The sequence below is a fragment of the Bos javanicus genome, chromosome 3, assembly GCF_032452875.1.
Source record: "Bos javanicus breed banteng chromosome 3, ARS-OSU_banteng_1.0, whole genome shotgun sequence".
Classification (NCBI taxonomy): Eukaryota; Metazoa; Chordata; class Mammalia; order Artiodactyla; family Bovidae; genus Bos; species Bos javanicus.
The window spans coordinates 21460059-21486871 of NC_083870.1; the positions used below are offsets into that span (position 1 = coordinate 21460059).

General features: G+C 46.7%; 2 non-coding genes across 2 annotated transcripts; one reads left to right on the forward strand and one right to left on the reverse strand.

The window, feature by feature from the left end:
* Positions 1–3347: 3347 nt before the first annotated feature.
* Positions 3348–3511, reverse strand: LOC133245473 (U1 spliceosomal RNA). Its single transcript, XR_009735729.1, has one exon. It is a non-coding gene; the product is annotated as a U1 spliceosomal RNA (small nuclear RNA).
* A 17252-nt stretch (positions 3512–20763) lies between these two features.
* LOC133245474 (U1 spliceosomal RNA) lies at positions 20764–20927 on the forward strand. Its single transcript, XR_009735730.1, has one exon. It is a non-coding gene; the product is annotated as a U1 spliceosomal RNA (small nuclear RNA).
* Positions 20928–26813: the final 5886 nt, after the last annotated feature.

Here is a 26813-nt window from a genome sequence, read left to right on the forward strand (position 1 = left end):
GTATATCTTTCCTTTTCTCCTTTGCCTTTCGCTTCCTTTCTTTTCTCAGCTATTTGTAAGGCCTCCTCAGACAACCATTTTGCTTTTTTGCATTTCTTTTTCTTGGCGATGGTTTTGATCACTGCCTCCTGTACAGTGTTACGAACCTCCGCCCACAGTTCTTCAGGCACTCTGTCTAAATATATGTATGTAAGAAAATAAGCTGCCACCCGTAGTCCCGACCCCCGGAATTAACTACTGTTATTCTAAGTTTTGGCAAAACATATATATGCTTAGTTTATAAAATTAAAATGATGCAGAAAATACAAATATGTAAAACTTTGAGACATGTTAAATTCAAAAATAACTTCTGTTAAGGTAGTTACATATTGACGGAGTCATTTCGGTATATCAACAGAGAGGAAAAAAATACATCGTAGCTCAGTTGGTAAAGAATCTGCCCGCAATGCAGGACACCCGGGTTTGATTCCTGGGTCGGGACGATCCCCTGGAGAAGGAAATGGCAACCCTCTCCAGTATTCTTGCCTGGAGAATCCCATGGACAGAGGAGCCTGGCAGGCTACAGTCCACGGGGTCACAAGAGTTGGACACGACTTAGTGACTAAACCACCACCATACTTCTATAAAATAGAGCTCTTATAGATTCTATTTTTAAGCATTCAACTTAATAGTGCATAAATTTCATGGAAGAAAAATAAAGAAAAATGAAGAAATTGTTGAACTTTCAATTAAATTGTCTACACGAGAGATGCTTTTCTGAAAGGATTCCCTAAGGCTTATAATAATAATTTAATTAAGACATTAAATTTGGGAATGATTCTTCTCATTACTTTTAAAAATCAAACGTCTTAAGGTATAATTTGAAAACAATACAACGCATCCATTTCAAGTTTGATGACTTTTGACAAACGAACGTACCCATGGAACCACTATCCTGTTCAAGGAAAAAGAATATCTCCAGAACTCCAGACTGTCCTCTGTGCCCCTTTGCAGTCAGTCCCCCCTGCGGCTCCCTGACGCAGGTCATCAGTTATCTCGGTCCTGTCTCTCTGGATCGATTTTTCAGTTCTCGAAATTCACATAAATGGAACCACAGAGTATGTTCTTTTTCCCTCACTCAGCATGATGCGTTTGAGAGTAATCCAGACTGTTGCCATGTATCAGGTATTTGTACCACTTTAGCGAGGAGTACTATTCCTTTGAGTGAATATGTCACAATCCTATATATCTATTCACCTCATGATGGACATTTGAAATGTTTTCAATTTGGGGACTATTACGAACAAAGCTGCTACAAGCAAGTCCCTTTTTGTGGGCTTATGCTTTACAAATTCCATTTACATTTTTAAAATTCTTTAATACGAATTTACTTTGAATGGATGTTACATTCACAAAGACAATTTATTGCAGAGTTACAAGTTCATCTTTGATTGTTTCCTATCAGGACATAATCCATTCAAAGTAATATAAGCCACAGGTGTATTTTTGATTATCCCATTTAATCTACACAAGAACTTTATGAAGTACTTTATGACTATTACTTTCATATGACACTTGCAAAATTGGCCTAGCAAATGGGAGTCGGCCCAAGGTCAAACCGGAAGGCCAGTGGTGGCAACATGATTGAAAAGGAGGCCCCACCCCCGCACCCCCCGGAAGCTGCGTTCCTAACTGCAGACCCACCCCCAATGTCTTCCTAATAACCTCGGTGTGTCTGACAGGCCTGGAAACCAATACCCAAGCCGGTCCTCCTCACGGTATTATTTACTGATCGGCTTCTTTGGGTCAGAAACTCCTCCATCAGGGGTCCAGAGCCTAACGGCGTGCACAACCTTGAGGGTGAGGAAATCTGTTAAACACTCCTGAAACCGGTTTTCTCATCGGTTCAGTTCAGTCGCTCATTCGTGTCCGACTCTTTGCGACCCCATGAATCGCAGCCCGCCAGGCCTCCCTGTCCATCACCATCTCCCGGAGTTCTCTCAAACTCACGTCCATCGAGTCGCTGATGCCATCCAGCCATCTCATCCTCTGTCGTCCCCTTCTCCTCCTGCCCCCAATCCCTCCCAGCATCAGAGTCTTTTCCAACGAGTCAACTCTTCGCATGAAGTGGCCAAAGTACTAGCGTTTCAGCTTTAGCATCATCATTCCTTCCAAAGAACACCCAGGGCTGATCTCCTTCAGAATGGACTGGTTGGATCTCCTTGCAGTCCAAGGGACTCTCAAGAGTCTTCTCCAACACCACAGTTCAAAAAGCATCAATTCTTCGGCGCATCAGTAAGCCACTAAAAATTAACCTTGGTCTTGGTGCAGATATTTCATATTTGAGCAAGGAAATCTCCCGCTGTTGGGGAGATAGAGTAGGATGTTCTACTTTCACTTTCAATGATCTAGATCCTCGATCTGCATCCTGTGTGCTTTTTGGTTAGTTTTCTTTGCATCACCCCACTCCCAGCACCTCCTCCGATCTCAGAGGCTTCTTGGGGCTGAGCGGATGGACGCGTGCGGTCCCCGAGGCAGCCACGAGGGGGAGGACAGCCCTTCCCGCCATGGTCCTGCCTTTTCTGTTTGGCCCAGTGGTTTCTATTTGCCAGCAGGCCTTTGTGAATCAGAAGTGAGCACAACACATCCTGAGAAAGGGGTTGTCGAATAGCCCACAAAACTGCCGACAACTCGACCTGGGGTTTTCTTCTAATCTGTAGTTCAATGTTTTCACATAGGAAGAAAAGGAAAACTACTTTTGACCGAAAAAAAAGAACAAAACAGAACAAAAAAACGTTAGGTGCGACTTCTACTGCCATTTAAGAAGGGATGTTAAGGAGGTTTCCTAGTTTGCCAACTACTGAAGCATGTCAGGTGCACAATCGAGGCTGAAACAGACGTACGGCTTTCTGACTGGGAAGGTAACAGGAGAAGGCCTAGAGAGAAAAGGCGGGGGTGAAGAGAGAACTGGATCCAGAAACGCGAAGAGGCCGCTTGGGGTGAGAAGGGGTGGGTGGGATGGTATCTAAGCACTATCTCCAGGAAAGACTAGTGCGTGCAAAGTAAGCAAGGCAGCTGACCACGCAAGACCTGAAGCCTCCGAAAGCAGGACACGGGTGGGAAAACAGCTAGTAGCAGAGCCGCCCAAGACCGGCAGACTTCGAGAAGTCCGCCACGCGGCGCCATCCTGATTTCGTGGGCCTAGCCCAGAAAACGGACCTCTCTGGCTGTGTCTTGCGCCTCAGGAAAGTCTCTCGACAAGCGAAAAGACGGTCCTGGTACTCTTTATCGGGCAACCACGTTCAACAACACTCCTAAGATTACAACTACAGACCACTGTTACCTGCTTTTAGCCACAAAGAATAAACCAGGGGAAAGCGCGAACGCAGTCCCCCACTACCACAAATTATGCAGTCGAGTTTCCCACATTTGGGGAAATCGCAGGGGTCAGCACATCCGGAGTGCAATGGATAAGCCTCGCCCTGGGAAAACCACCTTCGTGATCATGGTATCTCCCCTGCCAGGTAAGTATGAGTTGCCCGCCTGCCGCCCCACCGCAACCTCAGACGCCCTGCACTGTACACACACGCTCACTTTCCTCCCCGCATCCCCGACCCTTCTTGGACCTTCCACACAGCGCACCCACGCACTTTCAAGCAGAAACTCCTCAGTTCTCTCCCACGCCACGGGAGACCGTATCGTGTTTCAGCACCAGCTGACGGCCCAGCAGCCCCTGCGCTCGGGTATCTACATACGACACGCCCCGTCCGTGACGTCACGGGAACCCGCGCTTCCCTCCAGCCCACGCCCCGCCCTAGGCCCCGCCTCCCTCCTCCCACGCCGTCCGGCCCCGCCAACCGGCCGGCGGGCGCCCTCTGGGGGAAGCGACGTCCGCCTCCCGCTCCTGTTCTCCCACCCGCTACGTGTTTGGGACCCGGCGCGCTCGGCTGCCTGCCTAACTTTTGTCCTGCCCAGCCCCGGTCTGGCGGTCGGCTGAAGCCTGTACACCTTTTTTCAAATAACGGCGTTCAATGGGGAGAACGGAACATTTAGCAGTCCAGGGGAAACCGGTTCCTTTCAAATCCAGTTGTCTTTGTGATGTAATATTGTGTGTATGTCTAGTAAAACGCACTAAGCGTCGCGACTGGCCGTGAACTTCTATTTCTTCAGAATTCAATGTCACTGATTGAGAATTTCACTTATGTGTAGCTCAAACATTTTTTATTAGTATTCCTAAATACCTTAGTTTATTTAGTAATTGATGTCTCAGTATCTTATTTTTTTTGAAACTACCTAGTTAATTAATTTACTTCCATCAGTTAAGTCTCAGCACAACTCTAGGACTTTACCAAATATCTGGAAAGATCATTTGAAGTAGACATCTCTAAAATATAATTTTTTTTAAGAGCTTACCCAAAGCTCTTATCTCATTTACATTTACTTTAAGCTTTCATCATATCAAGTTATTTTCCTCGCAAAAGATATAATAGGGTCTTACTTATTGAACCTAGGTACAATAAAGTTCAAAATTGGGAAAGGAGTATGTCAAGGCTGTAAAATATTGTCTCCCTGCTTATTTAACTTATATGCAGAGTACATCATGCAAAGTGCCAGGCTTTATGCCTCACAAGATGGAGTCAAGATTGCCCAGAGAAACATCAACAACCTCAGATATGCAGATGATACCACTCTGAAGGCAGAAAGCAAAGAGGAACTAAAGAGCCTCTTGATGAGGATGAAAGAGGATAGTGACAAAACTGGCTTAAAAACAACTTTTTTCTTTAACATTCAAAAAACTAAGATCGTGGCATCTGGTCCCATCACTTCATGGCAAATAGATGGGGAAAAAGTGGAAACCATGGCAGATTTTATTTTCTTGTGCTCCAAAATCACTGCGGACGGTGACTGAGAGCCAGAAGAACCGGCGGTTTCGATTTGTGGGTGCTGGGTAAGACTCTTGAGAGTCCTCTGGACAGCAAGGAAATCCAACCAGTCAATCCTAAAGGAAATCAACTCTGAGATTAACAAAACTATGCAGATGACAACACCCTCATGGCAGAAAGCGACGAAGAACTGAAGAGCCGCTTGATGACAGTGAAAGAGGAGGGTGAAAAAGTTGGCTTAAAACTCAACATTCAGAAAACTAAGATCGTGGCATCTGGTCCCATCACTTCATGGCACATAGAGGGGAAACAGTGACAGACTTTATTTTGGGGGAGGGGGGCTCCAAAACCACTGCAGATGGTGACTGCAGCCATGACATTAAAAGACGCTTGCTCCTTGGAAGAAAAGCTATGAGCAACCTAGACCGCATGTTAAAAAGCGGAGACATTACTTGCCAACAAAGGTCCGTCTAGTCAAAAGCTATGGTTTTTCCAGTAGTCGTGTATGGATGTGAGAGCTGGACCATGAGGAAAGCTGAGCGCCAAAGAAACGATGCTTTTGAACTGTGGTGTTGGAGGAGACTCTTGAGAGTCCCTTGGACTGCAAGGAGATCCAACCAGTCCATCCTAAAGGAGATCAGTCCTGGGTGTTCACTGGAAGGACTGGTGCTGAAGCTGAAGCTCCAATACTTTGGCCACCTGATGCGAAGAACTGACTCGCTGGAAAAGCCCCTGACGCTGGGAAAGATTGAAGGCAGGAGGAGAAGGGGACGGCAGAGGACAAAATGGTTGGATGGCATCACCGACTCAATGGACATGAGTTTGAGTAAACTCCCGGAGTTGGCGATGGACAGGGAGGCCTGGTGTGCTACAGTCCATGGGGCTGCAAAGAGTCGGACACGACTGAGTGACTGAACTAACAAAAATATACACACTCAAGTAGAACGAACTTTAATGCTGACATTAACAAAAATACAGGCTCAATTATAATGGCTTCTTTGCAGGGGCAACCTCCTCTCCCCTGTCAGGTCAACAGTTTAAGGAAGCCCTCCCAAAGTTAACCTGGTTCCTTCCCTATCTAGGCCCTTTAACGGCTATTGTTGTTCTCCTTTTTAGCCCTTGTTTAACACTGTTGTGGAATCCGGAGTCGCAAAACACACCTCAGGGGACACTCAAGACAGTGGAGTACAGTTTATTACGCCAGGGGGCCCAAGGGCAATCAGTTCCCAGCAAGGACCCTGATGTTTCTGAGAGGCCCAGTTTTAAACCCCCCACTGCGTGACTGGTTACATGGTAGCCACCTCTTTGTTGTGTGTGATTGAGTTTTACAACAAGTAGGTGTTAGGAGAACAAACAATTAAGGTTAAAGGGGGGAACAATGGTTATACCTCAAGGGGGCGGGGGGTGTCTCCATGGTTAATCTAACAGGGGCTGCCTGACCTCGACTACAATCTCTGTTTGTCATCTGTAGGGAGGGAAGTCTTCAGGAGACCTGGTTTTCACTAGCAATGGTTTCCTCACAGGCACAGTTCACATCCAGTCTTTGAGATGGATAACAGGCTTCAAGATGAAGTAAGTCTCTCCTGCTTTCCTCACACTGGTCCAAACATTCCTCCCTTTTGATGCTCATCTTATCTTTAATGAGAGGCATCAGTCATGGGTAAGTATCGCACACGGGGACTATGTAACTAACTGCGGCAGTGAAGAAGGAATTCATAGGGCCTGGACTCCATCTTAGGCCTGTTCATGCTGATCATGCTCGGCCACCTTTCCAGTGGACTCTGAACTCTGTGTTTAGTGCCTATGAACACAACAACAGAAGGATAAGACCCCCTCCAGACAGGGGAACCTTGAAGAGCGTATCTAGGTTACTCATCGCCTAAGAGGAAACATATACTAGTCACCCCTTCCTCCAGACAGGCCATAAATTTTTCTGTATCTATCGGAGTGTAACCTCGGGTTTATTGATTATTGGCTAATTGTTTGACTGTTTGAGCACATGAGCACATAGCACGTGAATGATGGGGTTATTGGGATTGTATTTTCCTTGGTTTATGTAAGTCTCAAGGAATTTGGAGTGGTGGGTTCAGACACGAACACATGGGGTATAAAAGATTTTCACAAATGCTGGTCAGGGTCCTTGGCTAAGAGGAGACTCTGCCTTGGGCCCGCCGGTGCAGTAAACTGCACTCCACTATCCGCATTGTCCTTCTGAGTGAGTTTGTTTCCCGGAAACCGTGGCTACAACAGCAGGACTGTCAGTCCGGAGGTTTCACATCAAGTTATACACTGGAGAATACAAGGCCCCCAAATTAATAATACAGTGATTATCAAAATAATTACTTTAAGATTCTCCACCAATCAACTTTGATCCAAGAAAATACCGACGCCTAAAAAGGAGGATTATCTTTAGACATAGCTTTTACCCAGTTTTTCATGTCGTCTAGAATGGCTGATATATTGCCAGATAAATCAGGGATATATGGAACCACAGTCAATTTAAATTATAGCACGTGTCCCTCCTTGGGCGGTATAAGTATGTTTAAAGCCATCCGATTTTGAATCACTGCCTTTCATTTGTATTCGTTCTTCATTTAAAGCTTGGATTGCCTTTGCGGTGTCCAGGAGGGCCTGTTTCGTGAAGTTAGTTAGAGCTTTTATTTTAATCATCACACACCTTGCCCATCCTGCATGTAAATAAGGGAAATTTACTGGGGCTTGTTGTAAGGATGGCTTAATATTTCCATGAGCAAAGGCAAATGCTAATAGCCTTGTGTGCAGATGGAAGCTACCAATGTGCCAAGAATAACCCGTCTCTCAAGGAGACTGCGCCTCCCAGAATACAATTATAAGGGACCCTAGAGTTAAAAGGTTTAATTTAAGCATCTAGAAGTAGACTTCACGACCCAGAGGGATGGTATGGGGAGGGAGGAGGGAGGAGGGTTCAGGATGGGGAACACATGTATACCTGTGGTGGAGTCATGTTGATATATGGCAAAACCAATACAATATTGTAAAGTTAAAAAATAAAATTTAAAAAATATGCGACAGCAAAAAAAAAAAAAGTGGAAAAAAAATTTTAAAAAATAAAATAAAATAAAAAATAGAAGTAGACTTCACTGAGGTAAAGCCATGCCGAGGATACAGATATTTGCTGATGATGGTATGTACTTTTATGGGATGAGTAGAAACTTACCCCACCAAGACTGAAAAAGCAAATGAAGTGGCCTGATTCTTGCTGAGAGGCATTATTTCTAGGTTTGGGTTTCCTCTGAGTATAGAATCAGATAATGAGCCCACATTTGTGGCTGAATTACTCCAACTGGTCTGCAAAGCAGTAAATATTAAGTGGAAACTATATACAGCATATAGACCACAAAACTCAAGAATGGTTGAGAGAATGAACCGGACCATCAAGGTGACTTTGGCAAAATGGGTGTAAGAAACTGGCACCCCCCTGGATTGACTTGTTGCCATTAGTGTTAAAGAGGATCAGCATGACCCACCACCCACCCCTACCCCACCCCCTGCCTCTGCCGCCCTGGTTGCACAGGTATTCCCCCTATGAGATAATGTTCGGGAGGCCTCCCCTACTTATTTGGGAAGTAAAGGGAAATTCATTACAAAGAGGAGGGATGGAGGTGTTGCGGTGTTGAGGTCCTTTAATGGACTGGAACCTGGTGGTCCGGAGTCAACCGATAAGAAAGTAAAGGTGAGAGAAAGAGACTGATATTCCTTGGTTTATGCAGAAAGCCAATAAAGTCACTGGCACGGGACTTGCTCTGTTCACGGAGGCCTCAGGCACCCTCTTGATGGGGTGAAGGCGCAGAGCGCCTTCTCGAGAGGGTCTTAGAAGCCTGGGCAGGAAAGCGAACTCAGAAAGCCTCTGTGCTCCAGGGGATCAGCCTGAAAAAGAGAGAGAGGGAGAGAGGGAGAGAGAGAGAGAGACACGGGGACCAAAGCTCTGATAGAGCAAAGGTGTTTTATTCAACATTGTGTAGGTATTTATACTGTCTTACAGAATAGCTATTTTCAGCAGAGATAAAATCAAAACTTACAAGTTATCAAGGAAAGATGAGGTCATCCATATGAAAGAGAGAGGGTTGTAAATAATCACTTTTACCATATGGTTCATAAGAAGGAAGAGGGTACTTATCACCGTATAGAAAAACTAATGAAGGAAATGCCTGGATTCCTCAGCACCCCCAGGAGAGGCTTGCCTCTCTTCTTAATTCCTGAATATTCAGGAACTAATAAGGAACAGAGAATTCGTGACAGATCCAAAACAGCACACTGGAAGCCTCCTGTTAAATGCTTCCTGATATTGGGGCAACTGGAACAGCTGAGGAAGGTAATCCATGACATTACCCCTTTTGTTCAAAAAGAAAGAATTCCCTTTTCTTTAGGTACTACTGTACACCCATACTCACCAGGAGACTTAGTATGGGTAAAGGATGGGAATCGGCAGACATTATCCCCCACCTGGAAAGGGCCATATGCTATTGTGCTAACCACTCCCACTGCAGTTCAAGTTGCGGGGATTACTCCCTAGATTCACCACTCCCGGCTCAAGACAGCAGCAGAGGAAAAGGGACCTTCCTTCCTGACCTGAAGGAACCATTGAAGACCCGTTTCGTTTTCCATCAGCGACCACAGAGTCAGGATGGAGCTGCTGTGAATAATTCTGCTGTTCCTGATTGGCACGACTACCCTACCGGGACTGCAAACTCAGGATAATGTGTTCCTGTCCTGGACCCACTCGTATAAAAACTTCCATAATCCTTCTAACTGTTAGGTTTGTGGAGCCATGCCTTTGTCAATAATAGACGGACTTCCTTGGTGGGCGTCTCTCCTATGCGGAAGGGACTTTAGCTCCCTTTGCTCATTTCTGAGACAGCAACAAGAAGTGTTTGCTTCCTTGGTAACTCACAACCTGTTGCTTCTTACTTGGTGTAACCTGGACTTTAACCAAATTGATCAAGGCCATAGGGTAACATTTGAGGTAAATGCAAGCCTTACAAAAGTAACCAAAGACTATACCTTTTAGTTAAAAAAATAAAAAGAATGAGAACTCAATGGCCAGTAAGAAGGGCCAATCCATTAGGTAATTTGAACAATTTTACCACAAATGGGATGAATATTTTTGGATGACCCCAGAAAACGTTCAACCTATCGTCCCTGCCCCATCTGTTCGGAACAAAGGGAATAAGAAGTTCGGTTTGGTGACCACCCCATGGATCCAAAAGAATTAAAATATGTGGGATACTTGTCCTCTGAGCAATGTGAACAAATATTCAGTTCAGTTCAGTTCAGTCGCTCAGTTGTGTCCGACTCTTTGCGATCCCATGAATCGCAGCACGCCAGGCCTCCCTGTCCATCACCATCTCCCGGAGTTCACTCAGACTCACGTCCATCGGGTCGCTGATGCCATCCAGCCATCTCATCCTCTGTTGTCCCCTTCTCCTCCTGCCTCCAATCCCTCCCAGCATCAGGGTCTTTTCCAATGAGTCAAATCTTCGCATGAGGTGGCCAAAGTATTGGAGTTTCAGCCTCAGCATCAGTCCTTCCAATGAACACCCAGGACTGGTCTCCTTTAGGATGGACTGGTTGGATCTCCTTGCAGTCCAAGGGACTCGCAAGTGTCGTCTCCAGCACCACAGTTCAAAAGCATCAATTCTTTGGCGCTCAGCTTTCTTCACAGTCCAACTCTCACATCCATACATGACCACTGGAAAAACCATAGCCTTGACTAGACGGAACTTTGTTGGCAAAATAATGTCTCTGCTTTTGAATATGCTATCTAGGTTGGTCATAACTTTTCTCCCAAGGAGTAAACGTCTTTTAGTTTCATGGCTGCAATCACCATCTGCAGTGATTTTGGAGCCCCCCAAAAATAAAGTCTGACACTGTTTCCACTGTTTCCCCATCTATTTCCCATGAAGTGATGGGACCAGATGCCATGATCTTCATTTTCTGAATGTTGAGCTTTAAGCCAACTTTTTCCACTCTCCTCTTTCACTTTCAAGAGGCTTTTTAGTTCCTCTTCACATTCTGCCATAAGGGTGGTGTCATCTGCATATCTGAGGTTATTGATATTTCTCCCGGCAATCTTGAATCCAGCTTGTGCCTCTTCCACTATATAATCATAAGGGATTTGATTTAGGTCATACCTGAATGGTCTAGTGTTTTTCCCAACTTTCTTCAATTTAAGTCTGAATTTGGCAATAAGGAGTTCATGATCTGAGCCACAGTCAGCTCCCAGTCTTGTTTTTGCTGACTGTATAGAACTTCTCCATCCTTGGCTGCAAAGAATATAATCAATCTGATTTCGGTGTTGACCATCTGGTGATGTCCATGTGTAGAGTCTTCTCTTGTGTTGTTGGAAGAGGGTGTTTGCTATGACCAGTGCATTCTCTTGGCAAAACTCTATTAGCCTTTGCCCTGCTTCATTCCATACTCCAAGGCCAAATTTGCCTGTTACTCCAGGTGTTTCTTGACTTCCTACTATTGTTGTAACCACGAGTTCCAGGAAACAAACTCACTCAGAAGGACAATGCGGATAGTGGAGTGCAGTTTACTGCACCGGCGGGCCCAAGGCAGAGTCTCCTCTTAGCCAAGGACCCTGACCAGCATTTGTGAAAATCTTTTATTATACCCCATGTGTTCGTGTCTGAACCCACCACTCCAAATTCCTTGAGACTTACATAAACCAAGGAAAATACAATCCCAATAACCCCATCATTCACGTGCTATGTGCTCATGTGCTCAAACAGTCAAACAATTAGCCAATAATCAATAAACCTGAGGTTACACTCTGAAAGATAAAGAAAAATTTATGGCCTGTCTGGAGGAAGGGGTGACTAGTGTATGTTTCCTCTTAGGCGATGAGTAACCTAGATACGCTCTTCAAGGTTCCCCTGTCTGGAGGGGGTCTTATCCTTCTGTTGTTGTGTTCATAGGCACTAAACACAGAGTTCAGAGTCCACTGGAAAGGTGGCCGAGCATGATCAGCATGAACAGGCCTAAGATGGAGTCCAGGCCCTATGAATTCCTTCTTCATTCCCCTCTCTTGATGCTCTTAACTCATATTATGAACATCATTCCTAGGGATATATTGCACCCTGGCTCTCCGACCGCCAATTTGAGAGAATGACATCAACCTTCGGGTTACAGAGTTCATAATACATTGTAAAATTCAGGGACCACAAAGCAGAACTATCAAGACAACTATAACAGTGTTAAATATAGTTTTCCACCAATCAGCCTTCACCCAACAAGGTAGGACCAAAGTCCAGAAAGGAATGTTTTCATTTGACATTGCTTTTACCTGGTTTTTCATGTCATCTAAAGCAGTCGATACATTGCCAGATAAGTCAGGAATGTATACACAACATTCAACCTTAATTAGAGCACAAGTCCCTCCTTGAGCAGCTGTACATCCAAAGCCATTCTATTGTGAATTACTGCTTTTCTCATTTGGATTTGCTCTTCATTTAAGGCTTGGATGGCTTTTGTTCTATCTAGGAGGGCGTGTTTTGTGAAATTAGTCAAGGCCTCTACATTAATCATGATATCTGTTGTCCCTATAGAGGGTACGAATAAGGCAGCAATATACTCATACCATCGAAACACGGATCTTGTCCACCTAGCATGTAAATAAGATAGATTTACCGGGGCTACCGGGGTAGATTTACAACAAGTAGGTTAGGCTTTTGTTACACTGGTATTTATATCAAATGTAACCCCATGACCCGAGTCTATTGACTGTAGGTCTTACACCAAGAGAGCAAGGAGAGGTTATGATTGGCAAGAGAGAGGAAAGTCTCTTTTTGTCATTCCAGAGAAGAGCAGAGTGGTTCAAAATCTCCTTGGCAGAGTGGTGACACCCACCAAGGAAGCCCCTCCATCACTGACAGAGGCATAGCCCTACATACCCAGCGGTTGGAAGTGTTGTGGAGGTCTGCGTAGGAATGTGCCCATGAGATAAAAAAAAACATTGTTGTGAGTTGAAACAGAAGTTAAATTCAAAATCATGTTGATGAGGCCAAGCAGCAGGAGTTGATTATGCAGCTTCATCCTGAAGGGGCTCGTCCAGGATCTTATTTTCCTTCTTCTTAAGGATGGTCTTAGTCTCTCGAGGGTCAGCGGGGTCCCTCTGTGCAGTCCACTCAGCGTTTTTTGGGTCTGCATGGTATGTTCTCTTCACCCTCGTATGATGGATCCAAGGGACAATACCTGCAACTTTAACTGCAGCAGGGGTAGTTAGAATAACATAAAGGCCCTTTCACCAAGGGACTAGCAAATCATGTTTCCAATCTTTGACCCATACTTGGTCACCAGGCATAAACTCATGAATCTGTTCCCCAAGGGGGAACGGCACCCTTTCTTGTACAAACTTAGTTACCCGACTTATTACCTTACCCAGTTCCATCTGCTGTGAAATCCTATCCCCCTTACCTGAGGCAAATTTGTTGACACCTGTTTTATTATGGGAGGGGGCCTCCCATACACAATTTCATATGGAGAATAGCCTTGGGACTGTGGGGTCATCCTGAGTCTGAGCAGAGCCGTCGGAAACAAGTCCACCCAGGAGCAGTCAGTCTCTACGATCCATTTGGAGAGTCTCTTTAATGTCTGGTTGGTTCACTCCACCATCTCAGAACTCTGGGCCTATATGCAGTGTGCAGTTTCCATTTGATGTTTAAAGTTTTGCTTAGTTGTTGTACTAAATCAGCTACAAAAGCCGGGTCATTGTCCGAACCAATGCTGGTAGGAAGTCCAAATCTGGGAACTATTTCCCTAAGCAGACACCGGGCTACTTCTGATGCTCTTTCAGTCCAGGTAGGGAAAGCTTCTAACCATCCTGAGAATGTACATACCATGATCAGCAGGTAATGGTAGTGTCAGTGAGGTTTCATTTCAGTGAAGTCCACTCCCAGGTGTTCAAAGGGCAGCGTGCCTTTCAGCTAAATACCCAGAGGTTTTTGTCTGAATACCGCGAGACAGCATTAACCTGTGGGCAGGCAGCATGGCCTAGGTGGTCGCTTGGTGTGTTTGGCTTACCAGATTGTTTGCCAGCTCCTCCGGTACCAATAATTTGCCACTTGGCAATTCCCACCAACCCTTTTCAGTCTTGGTGGCCCCTTCCGCTTTGGCTAACCTGACAGCCGTTGTCCTTGTTTTATCAGGCTAGTGCCATCAGTATATAGGACCCAACTAAGGTCTGGAACCTTGTGTCCTTCTTTAAAACAAACCCCAGATACCTGACCTCCTCCTTGCAGATCTGTGCCTTCTTCTTCGACACCCAGTAACCTGCTTCCATCAGCAGCTGGAGCAGTGCTTTTATCCCTTTCCAGCATTTTTCCTTGGTCTCGGCAGCCAGCAGCAGGTCATCCCCATATTGTAGGAGCCAACATCCATACTCTTTTGGATGGAATGAGTTCAGGTCAGAAGTCAAGGCTTCTCCAAAGATGGCTGGGGAGTTCTTAAACCCTTGTGGGGGAGTCCAGATGAGCTGTTGCTTGGTGCCCCCGATTGGATCTTCCCATTCAAAGGCAAAGATGGGCTGTGACACTGGGGCAAGGCATACGCAGAAGAAGGCATCCTTGAGGTCTAAGCGAGTACAAAATTTAGTCCTCGGCAGGAGGAGGCTAAGTAAGGTATAGGGGTTTGGAACAGTGGGGTGTAAAGTCACAGTAGCCTGGTTGACTAGCCTGAGATCCTGTACAGGCCTATAGTCCTGTCTTCCTTCCTTTTTGACTGGCAGGATCGGCATGTTCCAAGCCGACTGGCACTCTACTAGAATGCCCGCTTGTTTCAATCTATTGATGTGGGGCAGTATGCCGGCCCAGGCCTCTATTGGTAGTGGGTACTGGCGCTATCAAACCGGGATGGTGCCTGGATGGAGTTCTATTATCACTGGGGCTTGATGTTTAGCCAGCCTGGGGGGGAGGAGGGTTTGTCTTACCCAGACCTCAGGGAATAATTGAGTTAGCTCTCTCTCATGCTCTTCCGGCCCACCCGGTTCTTCCTTCGGAGGCTTATACAACCTCCACTCATCTTGGGGTGGTACTGAGAGAGACAGCAAATAAGTCATAGTGCCCATCCGGAAGGTGGGCCTCTCCTCAGGGGAGAAAGTCACTTGTGCTCCTAGTTTGGAGAGCAAGTCTCTTCCCAACAGGGGTACTGGGCCCTCAGGAATGTAGAGGAATTCATGAATCACTCGGTGCTCCCCCACCATCTGACATTTTCTGGGCTGGCAAAATGATTTAGTCATGTCTTCTCCCAATACCCCAGTTACAGCAGTAGTCTTTTTGGACAGTGGTGCCACAGGTTTTGTTACTACCGACAGTTCTGCTCCTGTATCCACCATGAAGTCAATGTTTTGGTCCCCCAGTTTTAAGGTTACCATGGGCTCTCGGGGACCTGATATCTCTGAGCCCCAGCAGCCCTATTTACTTTCCAAGTCGGCAAGCCCCACAACTGCTGGAGGTTCCTCTTCCTTCCTTGCCTTAGGGCATTCATTCTTCCAGTGGCCAAAAGCTACGCACCGGGCACACTGGTGTGGCTGTAAAGGGGCCCCAGGGCCTCCGTTGGGACCGGTTGGAGGACTGTCCTGTCCCTGGGGCAGAGGAGGTTTTCAGGAGAGCCCGAGATAGACTTTCCCAGAGCAGCAGCTAGCATTGCAAATCTCTTGTCTGTTCTCTTTCGTTCCCTCCAGCTCTCTGGCAGAGCGCAGTCTCTGCTTAATTCCAACATCTCCCTCCCCTTCTTGTCAGTACTCACTGGGAGAGGTGGATATAGCTTGGGTGGTTGGCTGGAGCCGGATCCTGGAAGTGCTGGCCAGAGGCTTCTGTCACCGGGATCGGAGCCGGACGAGGTGGCGGCTCTATGACCCCGGGGAGAGCTGGTGGAGGAGCAGTGGCTGCTGCAGGACTTCACCTGGCCCTGGATTGGGCATTAAGGCAGCCTCCGGTCCTGGTGGAGCACTGGGAGGCATGAGCATCATTATCCAGTATGGGGGAGGGGTCAGGTCGTCCCCGTCCAAATTCTGTAGAATTTCCTTTTTTATCATCAGTCATTTTTTGTGCCATTAATATTTTTCCCTTTCCCTTCTGGATACAGAACCTTGTCCAAGTAGGAGGGTCTTGAGCTAACCCCAGCCATGAGTCAATATATGGATGTTGATCCAGGTGTCCTGGCTCTCCTGTGACTACTGTACAGACTGCTTCCACTATCTTTAAGTTCATGGTGTTCTCTGGTGGCCTCCCTACTCCCATAAGGGGCCATTCGACCTCACAGAGTATGTGGAGGCGGTTAGGCTTCATCTTCACCCCATAGTCTCCTCCTAATCTCTTCTTAGAATTTTTAATCATGCACTCTAATACAGTTGCCTTAGATTAACTTCCTCCCATCTTGCTTACCTTCTCGGACCTTCTTCTACTTTTCCTTTTCGTTCTGTCTACGAAGTTCTCAGTACCCTATGTACTTCTGATATCTCCAATCAATGACACTTAAATTGCCATTCTGCCTCCTTCTTAATTGGGGTGAGAAGAGCCTTACCTGACAGATCTCAGAGGAAGAAGGGGGATCGGCAGGCCTTCACCTGCCAGTCAGCACAGCCGAACCAGACCACCACATGGTCCAAGACTGTTTCTCCCTTCAAGTCCGTTCTGCCTTGGTGGGCTTGATCAGGTGCGGATAAAAGCACAGATGGGTTAAATATCCCATGTCCCAGGCCATCTCCGGCAAAGCCAATTCATTATGTATCCCCTTCCTTCTAGTCTAACAATTCTGAGGTCAAGAATTTCACAGCAGATGTGACACCTCCTGGGGGAGGGCAGAATATGAGCATACAAGGACCAGTTTCCTATCCTAAAAACCCCCTGGCGATCACTGGTAATAATTTTCCCTGAGACAGCATGGACACACCTCCTAAATGACCTTCACAAATTTCCTTCCTAAACCGTAGCACGCTCGGAGACCTGTATACCAAGCAATCGCTGCTGCCTGCCTATTGGAGGGCCCTGTGGGTCCGTGCCCCTTCTAGTCCCTCCCAGGGGGGTGATGAGGCCCCCTCTTTCACCCTGCCGGGTGGGTTCCTCCTCACCTGAGCGCTCAGTTCCCTTGCTGCCGTTCACTACCTGCCAAAGTGAAGAAACCGGGCGTTGAAAGGCTGAATTCTTCTAGAGGGGCAAGGCACCTGCCCTGCTCTAGGAGATTCAAGCCACAAAGCCTCGGGGTGGCCTCAAATGAGACCTGTCTCCTCAAAGTGAGGAGATTCTTGGCCAATGCATCAAATGTTGTAGCCACCCGTTCCAGGAAACAAACTCACTCAGAAGGACAATGCGGATAGTGGAGTGCAGTTTACTGCACCGGCGGGCCCAAGGCAGAGTCTCCTCTTAGCCAAGGACCCTGACCAGCATTTGTGAAAATCTTTTATACCCCATGTGTTCGTGTCTGAACCCACCACTCCAAATTCCTTGAGACTTACATAAACCAAGGAAAATACAATCCCAATAACCCCATCATTCACGTGCTATGTGCTCATGTGCTCAAACAGTCAAACAATTAGCCAATAATCAATAAACCCGAGGTTACACTCCGATAGATACAGAAAAATTTATGGCCTGTCTGGAGGAAGGGGTGACTAGTATATGTTTCCTCTTAGGCGATGAGTAACCTAGATACGCTCTTCAAGGTTCCCCTGTCTGGAGGGGGTCTTATCCTTCTGTTGTTGTGTTCATAGGCACTAAACACAGAGTTCAGAGTCCACTGGAAAGGTGGCCGAGCATGATCAGCATGAACAGGCCTAAGATGGAGTCCAGGCCCTATGAATTCCTTCTTCACTGCCGCAGTTAGTTACATAGTCCCCGTGTGCGATACTTACCCATGACTGATGCCTCTCATTAAAGATAAGATGAGCATCAAAAGGGAGGAATGTTTGGACCAGTGTGAGGAAAGCAGGAGAGACTTACTTCATCTTGAAGCCTGTTATCCATCTCAAAGACTGGATGTGAACTGTGCCTGTGAGGAAACCATTGCTAGTGAAAACCAGGTCTCCTGAAGACTTCCCTCCCTACAGATGACAAACAGAGATTGTAGTCGAGGTCAGGCAGCCCCTGTTAGATTAACCATGGAGACACCCCCCGCCCCCTTGAGGTATAACCATTGTTCCCCCCTTTAACCTTAATTGTTTGTTCTCCTAACACCTACTTGTTGTAAAACTCAATCACACACAACAAAGAGGTGGCTACCATGTAACCAGTCACGCAGTGGGGGGTTTAAAACTGGGCCTCTCAGAAACATCAGGGTCCTTGCTGGGAACTGATTGCCCTTGGGCCCCCTGGCGTAATAAACTGTACTCCACTGTCTTGAGTGTCCCCTGAGGTGTGTTTTGCGACTCCGGATTCCACAACAGTGTTAAACAAGGGCTAAAAAGGAGAACAACAATAGCCGTTAAAGGGCCTAGATAGGGAAGGAACCAGGTTAACTTTGGGAGGGCTTCCTTAAACTGTTGACCTGACAGGGGAGAGGAGGTTGCCCCTGCAAAGAAGCCATTATAATTGAGCCTGTATTTTTGTTAATGTCAGCATTAAAGTTCGTTCTACTTGAGTGTGTATATTTTTGTTAGTTCAGTCACTCAGTCGTGTCCGACTCTTTGCAGCCCCATGGACTGTAGCACACCAGGCCTCCCTGTCCATCGCCAACTCCGGGAGTTTACTCAAACTCATGTCCATTGAGTCGGTGATGCCATCCAACCATTTTGTCCTCTGCCGTCCCCTTCTCCTCCTGCCTTCAATCTTTCCCAGCGTCAGGGGCTTTTCCAGCGAGTCAGTTCTTCGCATCAGGTGGCCAAAGTATTGGAGCTTCAGCTTCAGCACCAGTCCTTCCAGTGAACACCCAGGACTGATCTCCTTTAGGATGGACTGGTTGGATCTCCTTGCAGTCCAAGGGACTCTCAAGAGTCTCCTCCAACACCACAGTTCAAAAGCATCGTTTCTTTGGCGCTCAGCTTTCCTCATGGTCCAGCTCTCACATCCATACACGACTACTGGAAAAACCATAGCTTTTGACTAGACGGACCTTTGTTGGCAAGTAATGTCTCCGCTTTTTAACATGCGGTCTAGGTTGCTCATAGCTTTTCTTCCAAGGAGCAAGCGTCTTTTAATGTCATGGCTGCAGTCACCATCTGCAGTGGTTTTGGAGCCCCCCTCCCCCCAAAATAAAGTCTGTCACTGTTTCCCCTCTATGTGCCATGAAGTGATGGGACCAGATGCCACGATCTTAGTTTTCTGAATGTTGAGTTTTAAGCCAACTTTTTCACCCTCCTCTTTCACTGTCATCAAGCGGCTCTTCAGTTCTTCGTCGCTTTCTGCCATGAGGGTGTTGTCATCTGCATAGTTTTGTTAATCTCAGAGTTGATTTCCTTTAGGATTGACTGGTTGGATTTCCTTGCTGTCCAGAGGACTCTCAAGAGTCTTACCCAGCACCCACAAATCGAAACCGCCGGTTCTTCTGGCTCTCAGTCACCGTCCGCAGTGATTTTGGAGCACAAGAAAATAAAATCTGCCATGGTTTCCACTTTTTCCCCATCTATTTGCCATGAAGTGATGGGACCAGATGCCACGATCTTAGTTTTTTGAATGTTAAAGAAAAAAGTTGTTTTTAAGCCAGTTTTGTCACTATCCTCTTTCATCCTCATCAAGAGGCTCTTTAGTTCCTCTTTGCTTTCTGCCTTCAGAGTGGTATCATCTGCATATCTGAGGTTGTTGATGTTTCTCTGGGCAATCTTGACTCCATCTTGTGAGGCATAAAGCCTGGCACTTTGCATGATGTACTCTGCATATAAGTTAAATAAGCAGGGAGACAATATTTTACAGCCTTGACATACTCCTTTCCCAATTTTGAACTTTATTGTACCTAGGTTCAATAAGTAAGACCCTATTATATCTTTTGCGAGGAAAATAACTTGATATGATGAAAGCTTAAAGTAAATGTAAATGAGATAAGAGCTTTGGGTAAGCTCTTAAAAAAAATTATATTTTAGAGATGTCTACTTCAAATGATCTTTCCAGATATTTGGTAAAGTCCTAGAGTTGTGCTGAGACTTAACTGATGGAAGTAAATTAATTAACTAGGTAGTTTCAAAAAAAATAAGATACTGAGACATCAATTACTAAATAAACTAAGGTATTTAGGAATACTAATAAAAAATGTTTGAGCTACACATAAGTGAAATTCTCAATCAGTGACATTGAATTCTGAAGAAATAGAAGTTCACGGCCAGTCGCGACGCTTAGTGCGTTTTACTAGACATACACACAATATTACATCACAAAGACAACTGGATTTGAAAGGAACCGGTTTCCCCTGGACTGCTAAATGTTCCGTTCTCCCCATTGAACGCCGTTATTTGAAAAAAGGTGTACAGGCTTCAGCCGACCGCCAGACCGGGGCTGGGCAGGACAAAAGTTAGGCAGGCAGCCGAGCGCGCCGGGTCCCAAACACGTAGCGGGTGGGAGAACAGGAGCGGGAGGCGGACGTCGCTTCCCCCAGAGGGCGCCCGCCGGCCGGTTGGCGGGGCCGGACGGCGTGGGAGGAGGGAGGCGGGGCCTAGGGCGGGGCGTGGGCTGGAGGGAAGCGCGGGTTCCCGTGACGTCACGGACGGGGCGTGTCGTATGTAGATACCCGAGCGCAGGGGCTGCTGGGCCGTCAGCTGGTGCTGAAACACGATACGGTCTCCCGTGGCGTGGGAGAGAACTGAGGAGTTTCTGCTTGAAAGTGCGTGGGTGCGCTGTGTGGAAGGTCCAAGAAGGGTCGGGGATGCGGGGAGGAAAGTGAGCGTGTGTGTACAGTGCAGGGCGTCTGAGGTTGCGGTGGGGCGGCAGGCGGGCAACTCATACTTACCTGGCAGGGGAGATACCATGATCACGAAGGTGGTTTTCCCAGGGCGAGGCTTATCCATTGCACTCCGGATGTGCTGACCCCTGCGATTTCCCCAAATGTGGGAAACTCGACTGCATAATTTGTGGTAGTGGGGGACTGCGTTCGCGCTTTCCCCTGGTTTATTCTTTGTGGCTAAAAGCAGGTAACAGTGGTCTGTAGTTGTAATCTTAGGAGTGTTGTTGAACGTGGTTGCCCGATAAAGAGTACCAGGACCGTCTTTTCGCTTGTCGAGAGACTTTCCTGAGGCGCAAGACACAGCCAGAGAGGTCCGTTTTCTGGGCTAGGCCCACGAAATCAGGATGGCGCCGCGTGGCGGACTTCTCGAAGTCTGCCGGTCTTGGGCGGCTCTGCTACTAGCTGTTTTCCCACCCGTGTCCTGCTTTCGGAGGCTTCAGGTCTTGCGTGGTCAGCTGCCTTGCTTACTTTGCACGCACTAGTCTTTCCTGGAGATAGTGCTTAGATACCATCCCACCCACCCCTTCTCACCCCAAGCGGCCTCTTCGCGTTTCTGGATCCAGTTCTCTCTTCACCCCCGCCTTTTCTCTCTAGGCCTTCTCCTGTTACCTTCCCAGTCAGAAAGCCGTACGTCTGTTTCAGCCTCGATTGTGCACCTGACATGCTTCAGTAGTTGGCAAACTAGGAAACCTCCTTAACATCCCTTCTTAAATGGCAGTAGAAGTCGCACCTAACGTTTTTTTGTTCTGTTTTGTTCTTTTTTTTCGGTCAAAAGTAGTTTTCCTTTTCTTCCTATGTGAAAACATTGAACTACAGATTAGAAGAAAACCCCAGGTCGAGTTGTCGGCAGTTTTGTGGGCTATTCGACAACCCCTTTCTCAGGATGTGTTGTGCTCACTTCTGATTCACAAAGGCCTGCTGGCAAATAGAAACCACTGGGCCAAACAGAAAAGGCAGGACCATGGCGGGAAGGGCTGTCCTCCCCCTCGTGGCTGCCTCGGGGACCGCACGCGTCCATCCGCTCAGCCCCAAGAAGCCTCTGAGATCGGAGGAGGTGCTGGGAGTGGGGTGATGCAAAGAAAACTAACCAAAAAGCACACAGGATGCAGATCGAGGATCTAGATCATTGAAAGTGAAAGTAGAACATCCTACTCTATCTCCCCAACAGCGGGAGATTTCCTTGCTCAAATATGAAATATCTGCACCAAGACCAAGGTTAATTTTTAGTGGCTTACTGATGCGCCGAAGAATTGATGCTTTTTGAACTGTGGTGTTGGAGAAGACTCTTGAGAGTCCCTTGGACTGCAAGGAGATCCAACCAGTCCATTCTGAAGGAGATCAGCCCTGGGTGTTCTTTGGAAGGAATGATGATGCTAAAGCTGAAACGCTAGTACTTTGGCCACTTCATGCGAAGAGTTGACTCGTTGGAAAAGACTCTGATGCTGGGAGGGATTGGGGGCAGGAGGAGAAGGGGACGACAGAGGATGAGATGGCTGGATGGCATCAGCGACTCGATGGACGTGAGTTTGAGAGAACTCCGGGAGATGGTGATGGACAGGGAGGCCTGGCGGGCTGCGATTCATGGGGTCGCAAAGAGTCGGACACGAATGAGCGACTGAACTGAACCGATGAGAAAACCGGTTTCAGGAGTGTTTAACAGATTTCCTCACCCTCAAGGTTGTGCACGCCGTTAGGCTCTGGACCCCTGATGGAGGAGTTTCTGACCCAAAGAAGCCGATCAGTAAATAATACCGTGAGGAGGACCGGCTTGGGTATTGGTTTCCAGGCCTGTCAGACACACCGAGGTTATTAGGAAGACATTGGGGGTGGGTCTGCAGTTAGGAACGCAGCTTCCGGGGGGTGCGGGGGTGGGGCCTCCTTTTCAATCATGTTGCCACCACTGGCCTTCCGGTTTGACCTTGGGCCGACTCCCATTTGCTAGGCCAATTTTGCAAGTGTCATATGAAAGTAATAGTCATAAAGTACTTCATAAAGTTCTTGTGTAGATTAAATGGGATAATCAAAAATACACCTGTGGCTTATATTACTTTGAATGGATTATGTCCTGATAGGAAACAATCAAAGATGAACTTGTAACTCTGCAATAAATTGTCTTTGTGAATGTAACATCCATTCAAAGTAAATTCGTATTAAAGAATTTTAAAAATGTAAATGGAATTTGTAAAGCATAAGCCCACAAAAAGGGACTTGCTTGTAGCAGCTTTGTTCGTAATAGTCCCCAAATTGAAAACATTTCAAATGTCCATCATGAGGTGAATAGATATATAGGATTGTGACATATTCACTCAAAGGAATAGTACTCCTCGCTAAAGTGGTACAAATACCTGATACATGGCAACAGTCTGGATTACTCTCAAACGCATCATGCTGAGTGAGGGAAAAAGAACATACTCTGTGGTTCCATTTATGTGAATTTCGAGAACTGAAAAATCGATCCAGAGAGACAGGACCGAGATAACTGATGACCTGCGTCAGGGAGCCGCAGGGGGGACTGACTGCAAAGGGGCACAGAGGACAGTCTGGAGTTCTGGAGATATTCTTTTTCCTTGAACAGGATAGTGGTTCCATGGGTACGTTCGTTTGTCAAAAGTCATCAAACTTGAAATGGATGCGTTGTATTGTTTTCAAATTATACCTTAAGACGTTTGATTTTTAAAAGTAATGAGAAGAATCATTCCCAAATTTAATGTCTTAATTAAATTATTATTATAAGCCTTAGGGAATCCTTTCAGAAAAGCATCTCTCGTGTAGACAATTTAATTGAAAGTTCAACAATTTCTTCATTTTTCTTTATTTTTCTTCCATGAAATTTATGCACTATTAAGTTGAATGCTTAAAAATAGAATCTATAAGAGCTCTATTTTATAGAAGTATGGTGGTGGTTTAGTCACTAAGTCGTGTCCAACTCTTGTGACCCCGTGGACTGTAGCCTGCCAGGCTCCTCTGTCCATGGGATTCTCCAGGCAAGAATACTGGAGAGGGTTGCCATTTCCTTCTCCAGGGGATCGTCCCGACCCAGGAATCAAACCCGGGTGTCCTGCATTGCGGGCAGATTCTTTACCAACTGAGCTACGATGTATTTTTTTCCTCTCTGTTGATATACCGAAATGACTCCGTCAATATGTAACTACCTTAACAGAAGTTATTTTTGAATTTAACATGTCTCAAAGTTTTACATATTTGTATTTTCTGCATCATTTTAATTTTATAAACTAAGCATATATATGTTTTGCCAAAACTTAGAATAACAGTAGTTAATTCCGGGGGTCGGGACTACGGGTGGCAGCTTATTTTCTTACATACATATATTTAGACAGAGTGCCTGAAGAACTGTGGGCGGAGGTTCGTAACACTGTACAGGAGGCAGTGATCAAAACCATCGCCAAGAAAAAGAAATGCAAAAAAGCAAAATGGTTGTCTGAGGAGGCCTTACAAATAGCTGAGAAAAGAAAGGAAGCGAAAGGCAAAGGAGAAAAGGAAAGATATACCCATCTGAATGCAGAGTTCCAAAGAATAGCAAGGAGAGATAAGAACGCCTTCCTCAGGGAAAGACTAGAGATCTCTTCAAGAAAATTAGAGCTACCAAGGGAACATTTCATGCATGGATGGACACAATTAAGCACAGAAACGGTATGGGCCTAACAGGAGCAGAAGATATTAAGAAGAGGTGGCAAGAATACACAGAAGAACTATACAAAAGAGATCTTCATGACCCAGATAACCACGATGGTGTGATCACTGACCTAGAGCCGGACATCCTGGAGTGTGTAGTCAAGTGGGCCTTAGGAAGCATCACTACGAACAAAGCTAGTGGAGGTGATGGAATTCCAGCTGAGCTATTTCAAATCCTAAAAGATGATGCTGTGAAAGTGCTACACTCATTATTCCGGCAAATTTGGAACACTCAGCAGTGGCCAACAAAGGTCTGTCTAGTCAAAGCTATGGTTTTTCCAGTAGTCGTGTATGGATGTGAGAGTTGGACCATCAAGAAAGCAGAGTGCCGAAGAACTGAAGCTTTTGAACGGTGGTGTTGGAGAAGACTCTTGAGAGTCCCTTGGACTGCAAGGAGACCCAACCAGTCAATCGTAAAGGAAATCAGCCCCAAATATTCTTCGGAAGGACTGATGCTGAAGTGGAAGCTCCAATACTTTGCCCACCTGATGCGAAGAACTGACTCGCTGGAAAAGCCCCTGTCGCTGGGAAAGATTGAAGGCAGGAGGAGAAGGGGACGACAGAGGACGAGATGGTTGGATGGCGTCACTGGCTGGATGGACTTGAGTTTGAGCAAGCTCCGGGAGTTGGCGATGGACGGGGAAGCCTGTTGGACACGACTGAGCAACTGAACTGAATGCCTGTTACGTGACTCCTCTTGGGTGTTTTTTCAAAAGAAATATACGGACTTAAATTTCTTGTCAAGCATCTTTACGGTTTGTGTTCCTCTTTGGTAGGATATCCTGTGGAGCCAGGAAGGCTTCAGTTCAAATTCCTGCTTTCAAATCCCACTCACTGACTGACTTGACAAGTTACTTAACCTTTCTATGTCTCAGGTTCCTCATATGTGAAATGAGGATGATGACATGATGCAAGCCTTTTGAAAGGATTAAGTGAGTAAACCCACTTAAAACTTGTAGACCATGCCTGGGCACTTGGCGCTTTGCATGTCTTCACTGGGTGTAAGCTCTTGCATTTTGGGAGCAACACTGCATAAAGATTGGGTGTGATTTTATTTGTTACTGACACTTTTCAGTGACTGTGAACCTTCCTAGAGAGACGAAAGCAGTGACCTCCTGGGCTGAGAGGATCTGCCAGTTTGTTTACCACCTCATGTGATCAGCTCATCAAAGGGGGACTAATGGTCCAATTGCTTGCTTCGAGAATGCCCCCCCCAATCCTTTTTTTTTTTTTTTTTACGGTTTTACAGTGGAAAACATTCCTACACATGATACTAGACCCAAAATTTTAAAAGCTTGGCACATATAATTACATAAAAATTTAAGTTGGACACACAAGCAGTGAGTTTTACTCATATAATAGATAGGTATACATTATATGCAGTAATATATGTACATATATATTATATACAGTTATATATATATATACACAGAGAGAGAGAGAGGGAGAGAGTCAATTACATATGCCCCAAAACTTGTTATGGGAGAAAGTGGACCCTGATCCCATCCCACATTTCTTTTTTTTCCAAGAATAAACACTTTCGGTTCAGGTAACCAACTGTTTGGCTATTTATCTCCTTATCTCTAAATAAATACTGACGCTCCGGTTTTCCAGTTTCCCACCCCAGGCCCTGCAGACCGGCCTGCAAAGGGGAAAAGTGGAGTGTGTGCGGTTCCCTGCCCGCCAGTCATCCCCAAAGCTGCCGCCAGGACTTCCACTCACCTGCAGACTCTGCACAGCCCACCTCACCGGCTCCGCACGGAACCCGCGAAGGAAACTTGGCCAGGACAAATGCCAGGCCAGCAGCTTTGCGATTGAGGGTGAACCGGGTTCCCGGACGCGTCAGTAAAGGGTGGGAACTGCTCCAGAGTGAGGCGCTCGCTCTGGTCGCCCCAACTCAGCGACCGTCCCCGCCGCGGTACCCGCCCGCTCCTCTCCCTTCCAGTCCCTTTCTCCCTTCTGGCTCATCCTCTCTTCTCTCCTGCCCTTGCCCTTCCTCGGATCTTTTCGCCGGCCTCACACCTTTCTTTTCCCGTCCTCCAAAGACAGCTGCGTCATTGAGTCCTTTGTAACCGCTGAAAGTTCCAAAATACAAGCATCAGAGAGATGCTCCTCAGCACCGCGAAGGGAGCACTTTCACTGGCTTTTCAAGTCCATCACGGGCCTCATCCATATTTTCCTCCCGAGCAGTAGAGGACACAAGTGGGGCGTCTTCTCGGTGGAGCAGAGTCCCGGCAGGACGAAGGGGGCCCGGCCGGGGGTGCGGACTCCGAGCGGCTCGTCGCGCCTTCGGCCCCGGAGCAGCCTGGCCGGGCGGCCGTGGGTCAGGGACCTGGGGTCTCCTCAGACGCCGGA